The sequence below is a fragment of the Salmo salar genome, chromosome 20 (genome assembly GCF_965601325.2).
Source record: "Salmo salar chromosome 20, fSalSal1, whole genome shotgun sequence".
NCBI classification, from domain to species: Eukaryota; Metazoa; Chordata; class Actinopteri; order Salmoniformes; family Salmonidae; genus Salmo; species Salmo salar.
In genome coordinates this window covers 6674296-6682175 of record NC_138310.1, presented here as the reverse complement: position 1 = coordinate 6682175, position 7880 = coordinate 6674296, and the positions used below count along the sequence as shown (strand labels likewise).

The 7880-nt window shown below is 43.2% G+C and overlaps 1 pseudogene across 1 annotated transcript; it reads right to left on the bottom strand.

Moving 5' to 3' along the window:
• Positions 1-713: 713 nt before the first annotated feature.
• LOC106580175 (geranylgeranyl transferase type-1 subunit beta-like) lies at positions 714-7179 on the bottom strand (annotated as a pseudogene). The gene is made up of 4 exons (XR_014381969.1): positions 7122-7179; positions 5270-5454; positions 3391-3500; positions 714-1192 (listed from the first exon to the last, which is right to left on the bottom strand). The product of XR_014381969.1 is annotated as a geranylgeranyl transferase type-1 subunit beta-like (transcript).
• Between the last annotated feature and the right edge of the window lie 701 nt (positions 7180-7880).

The following is a 7880-nucleotide window of genomic DNA, read 5'->3' as shown; positions in this document are numbered from 1 at the left end:
GCCAGTTTTAGCACAAGTTTAGTTGATTTGACATGATACAGAGAATTATGCTATTATTTATTTCACATAACATTGCATATCAAATCCACCTACCTCACTGAAATAGCAGTGATAAGATTGAGCACTTGCATGATAGAGGTGACATTTATATAACATCTACACTCAATATTTCTATAATGTATAGAAAAAATGAATTCAATGTAACTTTTTTCTGTATAGTTCATGTCAAGACAAACATTCATTTGTCTTTTGACCCAATAACACATCTGCAGTGACAGGCAAATCCATACAGTAAAGGCCCCTCAGGTTAGAGAGCCCAGTTTTTGCTGTGTGAAACACACTTCAGAGAAAGGAATGAAGTTTGAGGGAGTGGTCTCGTGACTGTAGGTTCTCTGCTATATTCTCAAAAGATCTTTAAGACTTTTTGCCTATTGCGTGTCATTGTTTTTTGGTCAAAATGTTTTTTTCGGAAACCGACATGGTCACTACACCGATCAAGCCTCTCGTGACTGTCAGCCTAGGAGTACAGAAAACTGCCATAACCCCAAAATATTACTGGAGCCAGCTACACAGGTTAACAAAATACACAGATGCTAAAAAAACAACTTATCCTGGACAAACACAAGAGGCTTGATCGGTGTAGTGACCATGTCGGTTTCCGACAAAAACATTTTGACCAAAAAACAATGACACGCAATAGGCAAAAAGTCTTAAAGATCTTTTGAGAATGTAGCAGAGAACCTACAGTGTTTCTAGCAGGTAGAATTTCAGTCTTTTAAAGAGCATGTGTCTCAGAGGAAGGGAAATAAATACAGTATCTACAAAGCATTTCATCATAACACTGAATCTAGCTCGAAAGACTCTAAGCAGAATGAGCGCTCGCCCGGCCTGATTAAATTATTTATTCACCTTTCCCCCCTGTTTCAGTGAGACCCACTATCGTTTCTATTTCTAAGGTAACAGAGGGAACTGCTGCACATGGCTTAGGGGCTATGGTGGCAGTACTTGGAGGCTGGGGTGTGGTGGTGGGAGGCATGCTGCTGTCAGCTTCAGGCGTCTCTTCGCGTCTGGTGCAGATGCTGCAGATACTCAAAGGCCCTCTCGCTCACGTTCAGGGCGGTGTGAACTCGCTGCAGATTGGCCTCCCCTATCAACGACAGGCCGCAGATCCCAAAGTGGGCGTGCAGCGGGTCTGGAACAGACACGAGGACCAGAAGAGAGAGGAAGGTAGGTCAGCCAAGTGACATGCCCCAGCACCTGACACTGAAAGGGCACTGTGGTTTCGGTCACATTCCACGTTTGACTGCATTGCTGACGTTGCATCAACTAATGGTTGGACGCTATGTCATCAGCTGCACAGTCAGGCATCCAATTGCTATAGCATAAGATGTGGTTAGCTGTATGTTTGTAAACACTGTTTATGCTCCAAATTCACCGCTTTGACAATGCTTCGATCCGAAACGGATCTTCGTCAGGTTTAACACCTTTGTGAGATCTGGCAGGTGCCTGCAATGTAGTCAGACTGGAATGTGACTAGGGGACTTTTAAAAATCATATAGAAGGCGAGGTCCACAGCTCCTTTAACAACCTCACATTTGCCCGACATGAATTAGTGGCTGCACCTGATGGCTGTACAGACCAAAGAATAATATCATGAAATAACTAAGATGTGGTTTTAAGAGAGAGCTACTCCAAAGTGCTGCCAAAACAGGATTAAATTGCATACATCAATAACTGTCACTATGGACCACTTGCTTATGAATAAAACAGATCTTAACATAATTGACAGATTGCCAATAATGTCTAGCTGATCCCAATTATGTTTTGAATCAAACATCACAACACTTTTCCATACTTTGTCTTATGCAAGATGTATCTCTTCTTAGGATAGCATGAATAGGCTGCTACACATTACTGGAGAGAAGAATAGTACATGCAGTAAGTACATGATAGTAAGTACATGATACTACCTCAATTGTCTTTGTGAGTAATAACAGTCAATGGATGCATTGTTTTACTGGCCCTTTAAGGGACCATAAATAATGCACCATGACCCCTTTATACTGTCCGTCTTCCATGGGATCCCACTAAAAGCCTTCCAGGCACAGTAAATGTACCATCATTGAATTATAATGAAAAGACAGATTGGAAGCGGACATTAAAATCCTTGCGTGCACCCCCCCCCCCGATTTGTTGTAGGCATGCACTCTACAAATTGTCGAAAGTGTTCCATAGGGATGGTGTAGAAAGCATTCCATAGGGATGCTGGCCCATGTTGTGTCAAATTGACTGGATGTCCTTTGGGTGGTGGACCATTCTTGAAACACACAGGAAACTGTTGAGCGTTGCAGTTCTTGACACAAACCAGTGCGCCTGGCACCTACTACCATACCCTGTTCAAAGTAACTTAAATCTTTTGTCTTGCCCATTCACCCTCTGAACGGCACACACACACACACACAGTCCATGTCTCAAGGCTTAAAAATCCTTCCTGTCGCTTCTTCTTCATCGACACTGATTGATGTGGATTTAACACAAGTGACATCAATAAGGGATCATTGCTTTCACCCGTCAGCCTGTCATGGAAAGAACAGTCGTTCATAATGTTTTGTACATTCAGTGTATGTCTTCCATGATGACATACATTCTTTTAACTGCAACCCATCTAAAGATTGTCAAAATAAAAACTAGCAATGAAATATTACACAAAATAATTTTAAAACAACTATTACACTTCAATGCATGCACTCTAACAATACTTTTGTGTGATAGTTCTCTCATATTGTTCCGTCTTTATTCTCATTCCCCTCCATCTAAATGACCTGAGAACCAATTCAACCAAACAGTTCCTTTAACGTAAGGCCTGTTCCTGTCACAGGCGTCGAAAGGATTAGACCAAGGCGCAGCGTGTATATTGCTCATCTTTAGAATTTTAATGAATGCACTTGAAACAACAAAATAACAAACGTGACCAACAGTTCCGTTAGGTACAATAACTAAACGGAAAATAACCACCCACAAAACCCAAAGGAAAAACGGCTGCCTAAGTATGGCTTCCAATCAGAGACAACGAAAGACACCTGCCTCTGATTGGAAACCATACTCAGCCAAACATGGAAAAGGAAACATAGAAAATGAAAACTAGAACAAATTCCCCTAGAAACAAACAAACCCCAAAACACACAAAACAACCCCCCTGCCACGCCCTGACCATTCTACTATGGCAAATGACCCTTTTCACTGGTCAGGACATGACAGTTCCTCCCACGTGTCCTCATAAATTAGACATCCCTGCCCCCTGGCTTTTGGCTTACTGGGCGTTTTCCATTGACAAAGGCCAACACTCCCTCCCACCCCATCTACACCTGTACAGAGCCAGAGTAACCTTACCTGGATGACTGTCTGGTCATTTAGCGAAGCCGTCCACCAAATGGTCCTGAGTGGACAGGATGTAGTTCCAGGTTCTTCTCAAAATTAGTATACCGGAAGACGTCTAGGAGCTGAAAATAGAAGAGGTTAGAATTAGGCCAGGAGGGAGAAAAAAAAAATCACTGTAACACCTTAGAGCTAGAGCACACCAGCGCTCTACAGAGCTCTTACTAAATAAAAAAACAAAAAACAAAGTTTTAATTCAGAAGTAGGGATTGGTCTGAAACCAAAAAATAAAGAAAATTCAAGAGCACCACAATGCCTACACCACCCATGCTCTACCAAGGTTTTCCAGCACACAGCTTTGACCTACTACAGCTATGTTGGTCTATTGTACTTCAAACAATGTGTATGCAGGATGCTTAAGATTCAAAACTTCTCAAACAGTCTATGAATGCAAATCCCGCCTTCATTCCGCTTTGATCAACCTTTTTTCGACACTGTGTGAATCTGGGCTGATAATAGGTCACTTTGTTTTATAGAGGAGCCGGTATGCAGTTCCTTGAAAATTTGAAGTGGGCTCTCCGGACAGAGCTCTCCGGACAGCTCCGGCCCAAGTTGAGCACTGATCTTAAGGCAAAGTTCATCGTCAGAACATTCATAGGCGCATCGTTAAACCTCTGAGCTATTTCTCAAAACCATCGTCACTACAGTTACACTTGAAAACACTTGTCATTTACCGACTGCCTCAGAACACTTGTAGAACGCTAACTGGGTCGTTAAATGCTTTTTTGCCCTTTATACACAGAAGATCTCAGCTAAACATAGAATCAAGTTGCTGATCTGCATCTGTGACCGCCGATGAATTCAGAACAAAGTTGACTACAATGCAAAATTGACAATGTCTTTGCCATGTTATAAACAAGCAAAGGGTAAATATATGCTTCAAATGAAAACCGAGATGACTGCATTAAAATATAAATACAGTAGCCTACATAGGCCTATATATTTCAGTCATATTGAAATCAATTTCATGTTCAATCAATTGAGTTCTATTTTGCTAATTCCAGGCTACCATCTCATTTTTGCCTCAATTTCATGATGTGTAGGCCTAACAACATGTGCGCTATGATGTGTCCAATATTCGATTTAGTACATAGCCTAAGCATTAGAATAAGCCACCTCAATATTTGCAGCCATAGGTGATCATTTCTCTCTAGGAGCTTTAGGTAACTTACTGACCAAGTAAATACAGTCCTTTCTTGCACTGCTGTCATTTTATTACTGTTAGCAGCCATTGCTATTCATTACTCCTGTGTAACATTAGTCCTGTGTAATACATGCTTTTTACCTTAGTCCTTACCTATTGTGCTTTTGCAGTTCGGTTCCATTTCTATTCACTACTGTAGCCCATGGATATGCATACTGTACATTCATCCTGCTTTATTCATTGCATTCCATGTGTATATTCATTATTTGTTTCATTTCTCTATTACAGAACCATCCATGTACCTTAGTTTTCCTGTGTGTGACTAAAGCTCCAGTATGAGTTAGCTTTTGGCCTGTTTTATTTCCCTCTAACCGGGGGCGTTGTCACTGGGTTACAGACCAGCAAACACGTTGAGCCGGGGTCACGCTCTTTTCACGGCACTCTTTCCACCCTCCAACACCGTTAATGGAGGGTGGACCATCCATAACACCACTGGTACCCATTGTGCTGCATCACTCAAATAAAACATTTTAACATAGGGGAAGTACGGCATACTAAGTGAAAGTCAATGCATACTACGAACATATTTGATTCATTTACTGGACCTTTCGCTAATAAAGCAGCATTAATGAACCATATAGTGAGTGTACGCTGATATATCTGCGGAGGTTCCAGCCCAGTTCCCATTACCTAGAGTGTGGCGCCCACCCATAAGGAGTAGCACGTGTCGACGGGCTTGTTGGGGCGGCCGGGGAAGCCGTTCTGCTGTCTCATGATGCACTAGCGGCGTATCCTGTTCAGCTCACTCTTGCTGAACATCTCCTCTAATTTGCCCATCAGACACAGGGTGGCAACGGCACAGAATGTGGACCCACCTGACAGACAGACAGAAAGACCACTTAATGACAGGGGTTATCAGCTGCTGGCACAGCACCACTATCAATCACCAGTTTCCCTTTTCAACTGTCACAACATTAGCATCAGAGCGTTTGGATCACTTCCCAACTGCAGAGGTGTACTTGTGGGGGAAGATGCGGAGGCGGCGTATAAATCTGCCACGGCAGCAGCTCTGTGTGGCGGCCGCTAACAATGAGGGAGAACCTTGCACTCGGCAGATAGTTAGGAGTATGTACCTACCTATTTGAGATAATATTAATAATCAAGCCCCCCCCCCCCCCCCCAGGGTTAAATAAAGGTTATAATTTCCACATTTTTTTCTTAACTTGAATATAAATGCTTTGTGTAACGTCCCATGGTTTCATTACACAAATATCTCTGTGCAGTAGCTTAGCTAACCCCGGGGGATTCCCTGGAATAATAGGGCTTAATTGGAAGGAATTAAGAGGATATTTGTTCTAGTAAGGTTTTTTTGGGCTAATGGCTAATCCCGCTCTAGACCCATAATATCAATCAATCCCGGGTGCTGCCTGCCATACTCAACATGCGATTCCAATCCAGCCCCCTGGCCAATGCCATTGTCATATGACTGAGGAAGCAAAAACAACATTCAGATTATTAGGCAAACATAGGACCATGTGAGGGATAGATACCCATCACTGAAACCGTATAATAACTTGGAGATGGGGTGACATATGTGATCTATGAGGAAAGGCGAGATCAGGACACAAGCTGCTCAATCAATGCCCACATGGAGCAATCCACGGCCACGTGTCCACAGTGCTGCTTGCTAACTAAACTAAACCACACTTCATACACACGCTTGATGAAGCAGACCAGCTTTGGAGACAATAACAATGAGGAAGTAACAATGTTGAAAGTAGTAATGTTTACTGTAGTACCCCGCCCCAAGGGTTAAAAGCCCACCAAATTTGGCAGCAAGAGGATTACAGGCCTTCCCTCCCGTCTGTATCATATCCTCGATTTATAGGCGTCTGAGAAAACCCCCAGAGCTTAGGACCAGCGCTGCATGGGCTTGTTGCCTGCCTCTGTGTCTCCACGTCACAGCAGCCAACTGCATGGCCCCAAAACACACACACAGCTCAATGTAATCCATTACAGCCATCCAGACAGAAATACCGCTGCCTGCCCTCCAGACTGTACTATATAATTTTTTTGTTAGATTACAGTGATGGCAAGGCAGGGGATATCACAGAGGAAACAATCACTATTATGAGGCCCAGCAGGATACAATGGTGCCTGATCTCATCACCTCCGCCTCACCATCCCCTTGTGACTTGGAGGGGAGGATAAAGTGAGAATGTAATAAAACTCAGGACTTGTGTAAACTGTTTCTCTCTGAAGGCTTTGACTGTAAAAGGTCAGGCTGTTGACAAGACGGCCCTTTGATTCCAACGCACCTTCAAAAGACGGCCACGACTGACACAGATGCTTGATATAGGTCTATCTCGTGTTGACTACAACAGAAATAAACACTGGGTTAAGCCAATGTTGGTTTAAACCCCAGTTTTACACTCTAGCAAGTAGTGGTTGAGGGCTGAACTCTTGTAGAAAAGACTGAGGAGGCTCAGTGCAGCAGGCTGCTTGATGAAAGAGACAAAGTAAAACAACGGACTTAACGTACTTCTCCTGATGTAGTCGATGGCCTTCTTGATGTCCATGCCCGACCAGTCATCGAGCATGTAGCGGATGCATGCTGCGCATTTTCACTTCCTTCTGGGATGGCATAGAATCTGAAAGCATACATTAAAGGCCTTTTTTGTAAGTGTAAGGACGAGGTTTGCTGTGTCAAAGGGTTTTACTGGTTAAATCAGGACGCAGTGATCTCTGACAGTGGTCTCAACGCTGACATTGTTAAACAGGTTTCCGTTCACATATAGCACAACAAACTATAAAGTACCAAACACTAACATTAGAAGAAAATAATACTTTATTGTCCATCAACCTAAAGACAACGGAAACTTGTCTTTATGCTCACAACCCGACTCCCCCGAGGGATTGGAAGCAAATTGGTCAGCCACAGTGCAGCGGCCCTGTAACAAGTGTAGATGGTTTAGTGCTTTGCTCAAGGCACTACCAAAGAAAGTAACAGTAACTCATTGTTAGTACATCTGGTAAATGAACTGCAGTGGAGAGTGACAAGGTGTTTACCTTCCGTCCTCTAGCTGCAGGGCTTTCAGGCCCATTAGACAGGCCTCCTTATTGACACGACTCAGGTCGTCGCCCAGTATGACCAGGCCAATGTACGTCGTGGCCACTGTCATACAGGTGGGATACTCCTGGGCCCTGAGGAGGCAAGCCTTATCAATGCATTCTGAATAGGACTGCAATATAACGTCTGACTCCATGACTATTATAAAAAAAAATCCCAACTGATTCAGCT